Here is a 14,615-nt window from a genome sequence, read left to right on the forward strand (position 1 = left end):
ATAGAGTAAGCAAGTGAAACATGAAACTGTAAGATATAAAAATCATTTTTATACTTAAAATAGAAATAATCTTGTAGTTGAACTATTTAGTGTCCAAGCATATTAAATAATGAACATCTATTAAAAATAGTAGAAAAAATAAAAATTCAATATTTTTCTGAAACTAGATACTTTTAGGAAAGTTCTTATCAAGTACGGAAATAACACATTACCTCCACTCCCATAAATAACTATTGTCTAGTGGTGCTCTTTATATACAGAAAAAATTCAGTCTGATTACAGCTCAGAAAGTTCTATCACTTAGCCTTAGCCCCTTAAGTCAGGCTTTTTTGGGATTTTTTGTGAACCAGTGGAATGTCACAGGAATCCTTTGTCAGCTCTTATTACCCTTCACTTCTTCCTTTTTCATTGATAGGCATTGGTGTTTAGGTATAGCTGGCACGTTGGTTTGAGTTTCCTACTTCCTTTTGTTCTTCTAGTTTTCCACATTACACCTTTAGAGGTGGAGGGTTGTGGGTTGCTCAACTGGAGGATTTATATTTCTGGTCTGCAGCTGGAAGATATTTTCCTATCAATGTACTGGAGCTTCTCACAGTAGGTTGTATTTTAGTTCAATTTTTTTCCATTTGGCAAGAAATCATCTGCCAATGATTCATTCCAACTTTTCTTATGTGGTTGCTTATCTCAATTACCAGGGCAGACAACACCTGTTCTCCATCTCTTTGTATTCATGCGTTGGATTTTCTCTTAGGGTTCACATGCTCAATATTCCTATCATTACATGTCATGATCTGGGTGCTTTTGTTATGGATGAAATTCCTGTCCAGATAACATTTATCTGACAGAGTGGTCTCTTGATTTTATTGTTGTCCAATGGCTTTGCTTTCAGTAGTGTACTCCTTGTATTGAAGCTTTTGCAATATTCTTTAACTAAAAGTTGTCTTGATTTTGGTGTCTTGTTTGTCACCTTCTTGCTCTGGCTATTGATTTTTTTCAGTTAAGATTGGACCTATGTATTTGTCCATCCTCCTATTCTCTTTCTTTTTCAGGTGGTTTTGTTTGTCTTTGACTTTCAGTGTTCAGTGCTTGTGATAGCTTTTTTCTGGCCATTTCAGCTGTGGTTTTTGTGACTCTTTCAGCCACACATTCATCCTCGATTACCTTTTCCTCTATAACTGTCCCTTCTTTGACACTGTTCAACACTGTTGTTGCATTCAGACTTTTCTGCTCTTTATTTTCATGCCTGGTCTCTTCTGGTCATTTGCGAGGTGATTCAGCTTTTCCCACCAGTTAGCCTCCTTTCTGACTTGTCCACTTCCTACAAAGAAGTTTCTCAGTGTGAATGGAATTTTTCCATTGTTGGTTTCTGGATCCAGATTTTTCCTGTGATAAACTTACTGTTCTGCATCTTGCAGATTTCGTTTCTTGACTTTTGGATTAATTTTCATTTTCCCTAATTTGTCATGCATTTCTCTCTCTTACACTTTACTTGTGGATGTGCTTCTTCCAGATGAGTCATCTTCTACTGTGAGCTGCTCTTGTGGATGGAATATTAATGTGATCCTGCTGTGCCTCACTTTGCCTGTATTCAAACCACTCTCAAGATGCTCCTTGTTTCTCCTTCTCCTATTCACCCATGGTATTCTGTTTATTTGTCATTAATATTTCCCAAACTTTTATCCTTCTACATATCTTCTCCTTTTTTTGGCTTGTTTTTCCTCCCTTGCACCTTGTTGGCTTGTGAAGATAATTCCTCTGTTTAGGGGATTTTCCTTTCTTCTATTTCACATCTTTATTCTCATCCTGCTTCATTTAGGCTTCTATATCTTATATGATCAAAATACCAAATTATACTATTCACATGCTTTATTCATGAGTTAGGGGGTAATGAATTCTCTCAAATCTCAAAATTATAACTTCAAAAATTTCACACATTAGTTATATTTTTGGAATAAAATATGACTAGAGAGACATTATCTACTTATGATGTAAGTAGCCAGTAGTCATAGGGCTAACTAATTTAAAATGGCCATCATGTCAAATAGTATTTAACAAAAAACATAACAGAAAAGTTTACTTTGCACAATAAGAAAATTAAATAACTTTCAGTAGTTTACCATTTAGAAGAGTTTATAACATCCTTGTAAGGAAGACAACTTTTATCCTTGTAACATTCATATAGAAGGGTATTATCGATACTTCACCAGATTTGACTTACTAAAACATACTTTGGGACTTTTTATATGAAGCTGCAGAAGAGTCAGAACTTCACTACCAAAAAAATGGATTTGAAGTGACAAAATATGTGTCGTAGTTGTTATATCAGGGTGTAGTACACAGGGATTCCTTTGATAAGTTATATTTATCAGTTAAATGTGTTAAGCCATTGTAGCTGTATTTAGATTTTTATCAATGTATTTATTAATAACTGTAAATTTCACATCCATATATTTTGTTTTAGATATAAAGACACATGTAAACATCCCTTCTGGAAATCAGTTTGCTGATGGTCATGATCTAACACAAGAAGTTCTTTTTATGGAAACAAAAGTCAACAAATCTCAGAAACTAAACAGTGATGTTATGGGAAAAACAAATTTATGTGGAAGTAATCTAAAACAATCTAATATGCTTTACAGTGGTAAGAAACTGTACAGTTGTCTTACATGTGGAAAAGAATTTGGAAATAATAGTAATCTAAAAGCACATCAGAGAATACCCACTGGCAAGAAACCATATTGTTGTATAGTTTGTGGTAAAAATGTGTAATTGATAGTAGTCTAAAATGACATGAAAAGGTACACATGGGCGAGAAACCATACAGTTGTGTGATATGTGGAAAACATTTTGGAATAAATAGTAAATTAAAAATACATCAGAGAATACATACCAGAGAGAAGCCATATGGTTGTATGGTGTGTGGCAAAGAATTTGGAAGAAATGATAACCTAAAAATACATCAAAGGATTCATACTGGGGAGAAACCATATCATTGTTTAGCATGTGGCAAAGATTTTAGAACAAATAATGAACTGAAAAGCCATGGGAAAGTACATACTGGAGAGAAACCATACAGTTGTGTAGTGCATGGGAAAAGCTTTGGAAGAAATGATGAACTGAAACTGCATCAGAGAACACACACTGGAGAGAAACCAAATAGTTATAAAATATATGGAAAAGAATTTGGAATAAATAGTAACCTAAAAACACATCAAAAGATACACACTGGTGAGAACCATACAGTTGTGTATTGTGTGGCAAAGAATTTGAAATAAATAGTGGTCTAAAAAGGCGTGAGAAGATACACACGAGGAATAAACTTTAGTATCCCTGTTGTATAGTTTGTGGTAAAAAATTTGTAATTGATAGTACTCTAAAATTACATGAAAAGGTACACACGGGCGAGAAACCATACAGTTGTGTGATATGTGGAAAATATTTGGAACAAATAGTAAATTAAAAATACATCAGAGAATACATACCAGAGAGAAGCCATATGGTTGTATGGTGTGTGGCAAAGAATTTGGAAGAAAAGATACCCTAAAAATACATCAAAGGATTCATACCAGGGAGAAACCATACCATTGTTTAGCATGTGGCAAAGATTTTAGAACAAATAATGAACTGAAAAGCCATGGGAAAGTACATACTGGGGAGAAACCATACAGTTGTGTAGTGCGTGGGAAAAGCTTTGGAAGAAATGATGAACTGAAACTGCATCAGAGAACACACACTGGAGAGAAACCAAATAGTTATAAAATATATGGCAAAGAATTTGTAATAAATAGTGGTCTAAAAAGGCATGAGAAGATACACACGAGGGATAAACTTTAGTACTGTAAAATGTATGGGAAAAAATTGTCTTAAAAAACTGTTTTTAAGTAGCATGTGGATACATAGTAGGGACTTGTGTAACATGTAGTTGAATAAAAATGAAAAATAAATCAACCTAAACATTTGCACTGTGAGTAAACCTTAAAAATGTAAGATGTGTATAATTATAGTGTCTGTGACAGATATTACATTTATAAAACTGCAACATATACTAACAGTAGGGTTAATCACAGTTTTATGATGCCAGTCACTAGAAGCTCAATTTTGTGAGATTATAGGATATTTTCTTAGAAAAATACATGAAAACATGATAAAAATATAGAACAAGTTTTACTTCGAAACATATTAGCCTCTTTCACTCATTTAGGCTTGCATAATTTGTTACTGCTTCTACTTTCTTTAACAAATAAATTACTAACTATTTTTGCTTAAGTTTTTGTTGTTGGGTTCACACTACACTTGTTACAAATGAATTTCTTTAATACCAGTAAAATTAACTCTTTCCAATGTTTGGATGTCTCATGAACAATTCTTCTGCTTTACTTGCTAATATTTCTACAATAATCAGTAAATCCTTAAATTTCTTGGCTCCTACTAGACTCCCTGTTATGATATATACTGTTTTAGATACTATAAATATTTGGGTGGTGAAAGTTCTCCACAGATGCTCAGTCTGACATCTTTTCAAGGGATCCAGTGAAGAGTGGAAATGCTTCGAATCCTTTCTTTGCACTAATTTCAGTTTATAGACTTCTCCAAGAAGAAGAAGACAATTGGGGATGCTAAGAAACTATCTGTTGTTCTTCACCTCATACATGAATGGTTCAGAAGTATTAATAAGATTGGAGAGAAGTTTATGATGTACATTTGAAATAGGGTTAAGTTAGTTGGTGATGTCACACGAGACAGAGCTCTTGATAAGGAGGAAGAAGAGACCTGGAAAATTTCTAGACAACGAAGATTAATCTAAAAAAAAGTCGGAAAGCTATAAGGGCAAAAAAGAAATATGTGTGTGTGTAAATATACACATATCTACACACTTATGCTGACAAATACTTATGATATCATGGTTTGAAGAGTCTTAGGGGCATCAGGAATGGCCTCTTTTTAAAGAGGGTCAAAGACCATGCCATCTTATTTGTTGACTTGCATTCAAAATTCAATTTAATGGTTATTTTACAAATTTATGTTGAAAAGTTTAGTATCAAATTGTAGATTATAATTCACATTTTAGTGTTATACATCAGTTAATTTCTTAGTTTCAAGGTAAATATTAAAAAAACAACTAAACGATTTTTGTCACTTGGTATGTTGAAAGCAGCACTGGGTCAAATCAGATGTTTGTGATGTTAAAATATAAAGTATATAGTTTTGAATGAATTAAGGATTCAAATTATCAATATTAACCAGTTGGAATATAAAATAATAACCTCCTCTCTTATCTATTTCCTTGGATATTACTCATGCTGAATCAACCACAGTGGTGTCACTCACCTCTTTCCATTTTTGAACATGCTCACTTGTATATACTTGCTTCTGTCTATGACATGTGAATAACCAATCAAAGCTGAGAATGCCCCCTGGTGACTTTATCAGCCCTTTAAAAATGTGTCTTGTTCATTGTCATCTTTCAAAACAATATTTTAAGAAACTAGGTTGAGTCTTTAGTTTGGAAAGAAATTTCATATTTTTTTGAACTCAAATTCAGCTTAATTACTGAGGTTCATAAATTATAGTGAAATTGTATGGTATTAATATAGTTATTTATAATTTTCTTTGATTACTTAAATGTATTATATATATATGTATATAAAATCTAAAAAAAATTATTTCCTTTCACATCTTCCACAGGCAAAATTTTAAAGTGCTTGGTTACCTCATAAGCGAGCAACTACAAAGGTTGTCCTAACTAAAAGATATAGTAAATAATAGATATAGATGTATTTACTATTCTATATTTTAAGAAAAATAGACTTAAGAACTTATTTGTAAATAGTAATAATGTATGATAATTGAATTGTGACTGTATTTTACAAAATGCTAGCCCACTAAAACACCAACATAACAGCTAACTTTATAAATACTAAAAGTCAGTTTTATACTGTTGGATGTAGTAACATTGTAACTTCTGTGATATTCGTCAATATAGTATACATGTATGTATATCTGTATAATTGTATGACATTTAAGCTACTTAGACTAAACAGTAACTTGCAAAGGTTTGTAAATATATGCAAGTGTTATCAAAAATCATAGTATAAGTGCTCTCATAGATGCTTTTATGGTCACAAGCTGGGTGGATTCTGCCTAACCCATAATGGAAGGGATGCCAAGATACCACTTACATGTTCTGTTCATGATCTAGAATGGCATTGTTTAATGAACTTCAGAAGGTAGATTAATAGTCACAGTTTCAAAGTACAAGGTGGTTGCAGCTCAACATATCTCGGTGGCAAGGTACATGATGCCATCACTGTTTGAGTTCTTCCTGCATATGCATATGATATCTGTGATGAATGTTGTGATCCTTGCGTAGAAGACATTGGTGCCAAACATCTGCATTGCCCATTCCAGTTGTGATGTCCGAACTACTTTTTCATACAATTTTGTTACAGTTAACAGTGGTCTTGGATGTATATGGTGTTATGAGTCAAGGAGTTGCTGTTATGAGGAAGATCAGGATACTCAAATTGAAAGAATCTTTAATGACTTGCTGATTTCCCTGGTGGCGATAGTGGTCTGTTGACAATTGCTTGCAACTGTCTTGGACTTCGGACACCCATGGTACGAAGCAGCATGAGGTTGCATTAGTATTGGGACATTACTATCAACCATATATTTTCTTTCTCAGTCCTCATTGAGTTTTACATGCTCTTATCTGTATCTCTGATGTATCTCAAATCTATGCTGCTAAACCTTTGCCTTGCATATATTTTTCAAATATCCCTGCTTTGTAGGGCCAGTTTAGTGTTATTCTTTCATTATCTACTTAATTCTAGACTCCTCCCATGGCATAAGGTATTTATTGGGATCTTGACTGCTTACCCTGGACTCCATAAATTTCTCTACGTTTGGTTCATTTAATGGTTTTTACTTTATGCTGGCTTTTCACTTTTTTCCAATTAAGTGCATTTTCCATTGCCCTGAGTTTCTTCTGGCCTTATTCAGATACTCTTTCCATTTAGTTACACCAGTGTCCAAACACATTATTTATATTGTAGTTCTCTATGGCATTTCATTTTTCATAATTATCCCCAACTAAATTTTATACTAAATATTTGTTAACAAGCAGTTGTTTTTAAGATGACACGAGAATCACTGACTACTTCTCTGTAAATTAACATGACAATCACAAAATATGTTTGAGTTAACTTGACAATCACTAACTGCTTGTACTTATGTCAACATGATAGCCACTAATTATATTTCTGCCTTGTATTGACTTAATATTCCAGTGTGTAGAGAAAGATTTGTAAGATCAAACATCAGGATGATATACAAACTTTATAGATAACATCTAAACATGATATTTTAGTTAAACATTTTCAGTTAGTCTTTATATATATATATATAGTGAGTTGTAAAATTGTTATAAGATTGTAGAGGTACCCAATTGGTTGAAGTGGGCCTGTTTTACTAAAAAAAAAAAAAGACAAAGCAGCTCACATAAGCCTTGATACTAATATGTTTTGAAAATCTGGCACTCCTGGTATATAACATATACTGAAGAAATAAAATGAATTTCATTATTATGACAGCACAGTACTGTGATACAAGGCTAATGATGAACAATTTACAAAAAGCAGAACATTCCACAAATGTTATACTGTATATAAATTGCATTAGGACAACTGATAAAAATGACGAAATGAACAAATCTTTATTTAGAGAAGTGTTAGCATCTGCTTGCATTTATTTACAACAGAAAGAATCACACATTTGAGTGCAAGATGAAGACTAAGGTATGAATGATCATGTCATTATACTTTCAAATTATACCAAAGTCCAAGATTAGTATCCCACAATCCACAATTGCTTTTATTTGAAGTTATAGCTAACATATATTTGTAAGGGCATAAACCCATAATTTGCATTAGCTTGTTCAAGATTGTGTTGGTGCCTCTCAGCATCAATATAAATAACACACCAGTAACAAAACAGTTCTAAATACAGAATGGCTTCCATTGTATGCAGCCTGCTCAATGTTATAAGATGTGTACCAGTTTGTAATATTTCACATTATGTTAAGGAAAGTGACAGTTATAAGTAAGTTGAACATTTGCAAAAAATATTTAACAACTTACTTGAATCTATTTGACTAAAGATATATTATTTACTAGCTATGGAAAGATGAAGTACGATAGTTCTTTTGTATTTGTCACCGTGAAGGTGGAAGATAATAGATTATGCTTTTCAGGTTCTTAGTGAGTGTTCTCAAATTGCTCCCAAGGAAACCATAAAGTGAAATGTTGAGTAAAATTAATATTTGCTCCTGAATTCATATGACTGTTTTTATATCTAGCACAATGTGTTGAAATTAGTTTGTATCTTATGTGATTTCCTAAACCTTATTCTTTTGAGAAACCAATCTGTTTTGAGGATTCTTCATGTAATTTGCCTATTCACGTTGCTTTGGGTTTGTAACCTGCAGTGAACCAACTGTGTGACACTTTTTTTTTCTCATATGATTAGTAAATTGACCGCTATTGTTTGAAAGGTACTCGCAGTTCATGACCTAAGATATTCTCTATTATTCACTTTCAAGACAGCATCATTGGGGATCTTTTTACCTTTGTTTTTAACTCTCGCTTAATGTTATTGCTGGGACAGTTTAATTTTATGTTAATTGGGGTGTTCTATGAATTTTCTTTTATCTGACAAATACAGCTTTCTTTGTTTATTTTTTGACCAGTATATGCTTTTTTCTCTTGAATACTTTCCAAGACAAAAAGGAGTTATTAGGCTTTCTTCATTATACTGTGTGATATCTTGTTTATAGTTTAATTTACATATTTTTTGACAGTCATCTTTCTTGAGTGCATCTTGTTGCTAAATATTTGTGTGAGTGGCTTCCTTTTCTTTTTAAACCCCAAAACAAGGTTCTTATATTCCTTGATTGCCCTTTTGGAACACTGTGTCAGTTACTAGTTTGAGATTACTTGAGGCTTCCTCTTCCCTGGATATATTTTTATTTTCTCCCCCTATCTGATGAGAATAAAATTTACACATCTTCACTCACCATTTTGAATCTACCTCAAGCTGTCTGAGGAGAAGATCCAGCCATTCTTCTCACATGTCTACTGTGGCATTTCTTTCATGTTTTTGGTATTCCAGTTTGAAGTACTGCACATCAACTTATTCAAGTACCATATTTGAGGGCAGTTTGAAATGTACCTGGGAAGTTATCATATTCATTATCATGTATTAATTAGTTATTATAGTCATGTTTCTTCATCTATTAAGCATATATATCCAAGATCTTGAATTAACAATCACTGCAAGAAATAATTTTTACATAGATGGAGGAAGAAAAAGTTGTATCAAACATTATAGATGGAAGAGTTGACAAAAGATGTTATGTTAAAGGATATTATAAGTGACTGGGGACATACCCACAGTTTATTAAGAATTTGGAACACAGAGAGAATTGATACAGGAATACTGTTTAGCACAATTTATCTAAAAATTTAGAATACAGAGAGAAATCATATAGAATTAATGTTTGTGACTGACAACTTAAGTTCATCTAAGAATTTGGTATGTAGAGGAAGAATTGATTCAGATGTCTGTGAATGACAACTAACCAACAGTTCTTCTAAGAATTAACTGTAGAAGGAGAATTGGTTGATAAGATGTATTTTGTTTGACTGAGAACCTATAGTTCCTCTAAACGTTTGGGGGACAGATGTTGTGTACAGTGGTGGGAAAGATCATTATATTGCCCAGTTGTTGTTTTACACTTTTCATGGTTCCTGTAATATTTTGAGATTGTGCATTGTAGATGTGTCAGAATTAGTGTAAAGTGGTCATGAATGTTGTGTAAAGTAATAAAGCTTTCTGTTATGTCCTTTTGAGATTTGTGGATGACAGTCAACAATCTTGTATGCTCGTATATTTCAGAACGTGATTATTAGCTTCTGTGGATGTTTTCTTCCTGTTCCTTCTTGTGTTTCACACAGTTTGTATTTCTTCACCCAACAGCTCATATTACACTGGTTAAATTTACTTCCAGCAATCTGCCTTGCCCAAAGTTTGTCTTTACTTTTACTCAAAGAAACAGTGACTGCTTTCCATGGAGTTAACTTGTAGCTCTTAGTTAAATGACAATGACAAATATCATTAAAAAAAATGATTGGTGTCACTTTCAGTCAAATGATGATAAACACTATTAACAGATGATTTAGTGGTAACACCTTCACTCTTTTAGTGATAAAAACAACAGCTAATTTTGTGGTATCACCTTCAATCAATGGATGATAAAAACCATTAATTGATGATTTAGTAGTAACACCTTCAGTTAAAGGATGATAAAAACAAGAGGTAATTTTGTGGTATCACCTTCAACCAAAGGATGATAAAAACCATTAATTGATGATTTAGTAGTTAACACCTTCAGTCAAAGGATGATAAAAACAACAGCTAATTTTGTGGTATCACCTTCAGTCAATGGATGATAAAAACATTAATTGATGATCGACTAAGTAACAGTGACTTAAACCCGACCCCAAGTAAACTTTTCCTTGTTACTGCAAGGTACATTTCATGGAATTAATTTAGAAACAAAGAAAAGAAACATATATGACTATGAACTCTCATTTATTGATTTTATTCTAAAATATCAAGTTACAAGTAATTGTACAGCACTGTACTGAATCACACAACATAGTGCATGTGACAGTGAACTTTCATACATTCCTAAATAACATGTTACAAGTAAACATACAGCACTTAGGCCTATAGCAGTATATCGAATCACGTATACAACATATTAACATGAACTCTTTAATATCACAGTACATATGACCATGTACTCTCATTTATTCCAAAACATTTCTGAGAGGAAGTAAGTGACGGCCTAGTGGGTTGATCTAGCCAATACTAATAAAGTCACTAGGTCTGAGGTCAATTTAGTAATGGTGAGACAGTAGCTCCTTGTTCCTGTGGAAATCCCACTCAGTGGTCTACGTACTCAAAAATATTCTAATTGAGATGATCAGTACTTTATATTTCTTATTTCCCATTAACCTACACAATCTTGGTATGGCCAGTAAGGGGATGTACCCCCCCCCTCTGTATCCATTCCTGAAACCTTCACTACCCAACCTCTGTGCAATTTTACTTTGTCATTTCACTTTTATTAAGCAACATGTAAGTAATCATGACTAGGCAATTGAATGATTTGATCAAAATAACTGATTAATAACAGTTATGATTTAAAGTGGTTGATAGCAATTGTGTATCATGAACATTTTGTTTTTAGTGACATATTCTATACTTGTACACTAGCTAATCTTACTGGATGGGAAATTATGAACCTAGTGTAGATTGTAATATATTTATATATTCAAATCCTAAGTAGAAAATATATGGTACAATGAAATATAACATAAATCTTACCACACAAATGTACTTAATGCTATAATGTTAAAAAGTATCAGATGGAATTTGTCTGTTGGTTAGATGAAGTTAAAATATGATCTTATACTTCTTGTATTTATTCTTCATTATTAACTAATGCTACTCTGTTATACAAATGATAATTGATGCAAAGAAAACTTAGTTTAAAATATTTTATAATAAGGATATTTGTTTTATTTGCTATAGGTAATGGGTTTGGTAAATGCATTAAACAAAATATTGGTACATTTTTCAATTCAAAGTCTTTGGAAGAAACCCGCAAAAGTCACTTTCACTGGTAAGGTGCCAGTCCTTTACCAGTGCCTAATTAACGTGAATATATTAAAAGGTTAATTGATATGATGGGTGGGAAAGTAAGAGTGATAGCTATGACTATAGGTTAATTAATGTGGCCTATAGATTCTCAAGTGAAATACTGCTCTTAGGAAGGAACTATAGCTGGGAAGAGGTCTTTTCTGGTTGGATCCTCATTGTTAGTGGTGGAGGAGTGATGAAAAAGGGAGGGCAGCTCATCTGTTCAATCGCTTGGTGGATAAAAGAGTTGGTAGAAGTATCAGTTAGTAAGAAATGGTTGTAAGCTATTCCAAGAGTTGATTTGTTGTGATTTATGAGTGGTTTCTGGTTGAACACAGTCTCCTAGTGGAGGCTGGGTCTGGGTTGCTTTCTTTTCCTTTTTGCTAATGTTTGGGTTGACTTGTTTAATTACTGTGGTAGTTGCTATCTGGGTTTGTTGGTCTTTTACTATTGTTTATTGCAAACAGTGGGTTTGTTTATCCTGTTTGACAGCTGCTATTGTGCTGGAATGGTGAGAAAACATGAGAGGTATGTTGATTAGGGCTGGGACAGACAGGGCTTATGATGTGGTTTTTTTGCATTGAAGTGTTGAAAGTCAAGGAAACAATCATGCCAAAATATGAAGTCTGCTGCCTGTTTAGATGTTGCTACAATGTTTATGAAATGTGAGGATGGTGAAGTACATGGATGTTTTTTCAAGTGGTTGGTGGATTGGTCAACATTTTCTTAAAAAGACAGGGTGTAGTCTATGGCTGGCAAGTTACAACTGGCTGTGAATACCATGGTCAACATAAGTACCTAAAGTTATCTTGAGTGATCACTGCTGAAGGAACATACCTCCTTTCTGTAATCATCTTGTGCATTTGGGATTGACATCAAGAGTTGCCTTAGTAAAGGAGAGCATAGCTGGAAATGCCTTACTAACTTGATGGCCAGGCTAAATTTGCTCCGTAAACATGTCAAAACAGAAACACAATGGTGTTTAATCATTCTCAGGTTTGTTTCTGGAGTATGTAATACTTAACGATCCCTTTCCTACATAAAAAATACCATACAGATGGATTTATTGTCGGTGCCAGAAAAACTACAACTGAAGTTTTATCAATTAAAGTAGGTGAGAATCTGAAATATACCAATGAACATTTAAACAAATGCTATAATATTAATAAAGAAAGAACTGGCAATATATTAATGTTGGATATACAGACTGTTTACTGTAATAATTATGATTTAGTTCATATGCTGATTTAATATTTAATGATTAATTTTCATGTGTTAAAAATAATTATTCTAATGGTGAAAGTTATAACAAATCTCATTACGTAACTCAGTAAGAGCTCTACATTGTGTGTCTAGTTTACTTGTAATTTGATGTTGCATTACTCAGAGTTTCAGTATTTTTCTCTGAGTATTATCACATCATAGTGTCTTGTAGTTTGTCAAAAGTTATGTTTCAATTAGGTATTCTAACTTGCATAAAAGTGAGCATGTGTCACGTCACGCTTTATTTCTGAAGTAAACGAGGAGTTAGAAAAGTTATAATACATTTTGCTTACTCTCTGCCTATTAAGATTTTAGTGACAGGGGTGGAATTGGGCACTGAGAGTGTGTAAACCACGAAACTTTATAAGTGTAGTAAGTGTTGGTATTTTAAGTCAAAGGTGCAGATGTAGTGTGGGATCATCTAGCCTACAGTCAACTACATAAAAGTAAAAATATTGATTCAGTTTTAAACTTAAATCCTTTCTGAATTAAGCTATTTTATATGTATTAGAAGCTGTTAAGTTAATGTACTATTATTCTATGAACATGCCTTATTCCCTTTGTCACTGTCAAGAACATTTTCACACTCCATTTTTGGTAATGCTCAATAATATATATCATCACTTAGCAACAAAACTATTATGAGTTGTTATACTGTCAAGAACATTTCCATTGATGGTTTTCAATAATATACATTGTTGATTATCAACAAAACTATTATGGGATATTAAAAAGTAATTTTTTTTACTGTTATGAGATGTTATAGGATAAATTCTTAATTGATATTTCTATATATATTAGAAGTTATTAGTCTAATTTTTACCAATAGTTATTATATTAATATGCCATGAATAATCTTAATTCTGATTGGCTCACAGAAGAATTTACCGATGTTTGACTGCACTTCTCCACTCTATGTTGGTGAAGCTTGATTCCACAAAATTTACTTCAGTTAGTGTATACTATGGGATGGGAGTGGTAATACTGGCCCTGTAATTTTTGACAAGGTATATGCTGGTTATAATAACAAATAGTGTGACAACTAATAGTTTAACTTTTAATTTTAAGTTCTTAATATAGCAATTGCTTTAGTTATTAGTTTCCCTGAATTACTTTGTTGTATTCACTATTTCTTGCTGCTTTTTTGGAATCCTCTTGTAAGTGCAAAGTTGATTAAAACTCTTCATACACCCATTTCCTGCCAATATTGTCTACTATAATTATTTACACTAAAATTTTAAGAATTAACGTTCCAGACATGTAGTTTTAATAATGGAGTTCTTCAAAGAAGTTAGGTAATTTCATTCTAGTGATTTGTTCTGAATCACTTAAAGCTTGTGTACTTGCCATTTACCATGTGAATAATGACAATTTTTACAGACTATCAGAGCATGGGATGCATGGAGAGTATACCCTCCCTCAGACGTGTTACATTTGGGCATTCCATTATAACTTGAGTCTTGTACACTAGGTAATTAGTTCTCAGACTTAGCAGATTTTATGGATTGTACTTATTTCTCATCAATAGTGGTTTGATATACCTTATCCTTTTCTTGTAATGTTTCCTTCATTAATGGTTATTATAT

At 32.7% G+C, this 14,615-nt stretch overlaps 1 long non-coding RNA gene across 2 annotated transcripts in view; it reads left to right on the forward strand.

Moving 5' to 3' along the window:
• The window catches only part of LOC143223684 (uncharacterized), an 85,917-nt gene extending 81,959 nt beyond the window's left edge, over window positions 1-3,958 (forward strand). For both annotated transcript variants that reach the window (XR_013013043.1, XR_013013042.1), the window contains exon 8: window positions 2,462-3,958. This is a non-coding gene — a long non-coding RNA (uncharacterized LOC143223684). The remainder of the gene's footprint in view (window positions 1-2,461) is intronic.
• Window positions 3,959-14,615: the final 10,657 nt, after the last annotated feature.

Source organism: Tachypleus tridentatus, chromosome 8 (assembly GCF_004210375.1).
Source record: "Tachypleus tridentatus isolate NWPU-2018 chromosome 8, ASM421037v1, whole genome shotgun sequence".
Lineage (NCBI taxonomy): Eukaryota > Metazoa > Arthropoda > Merostomata > Xiphosura > Limulidae > Tachypleus > Tachypleus tridentatus.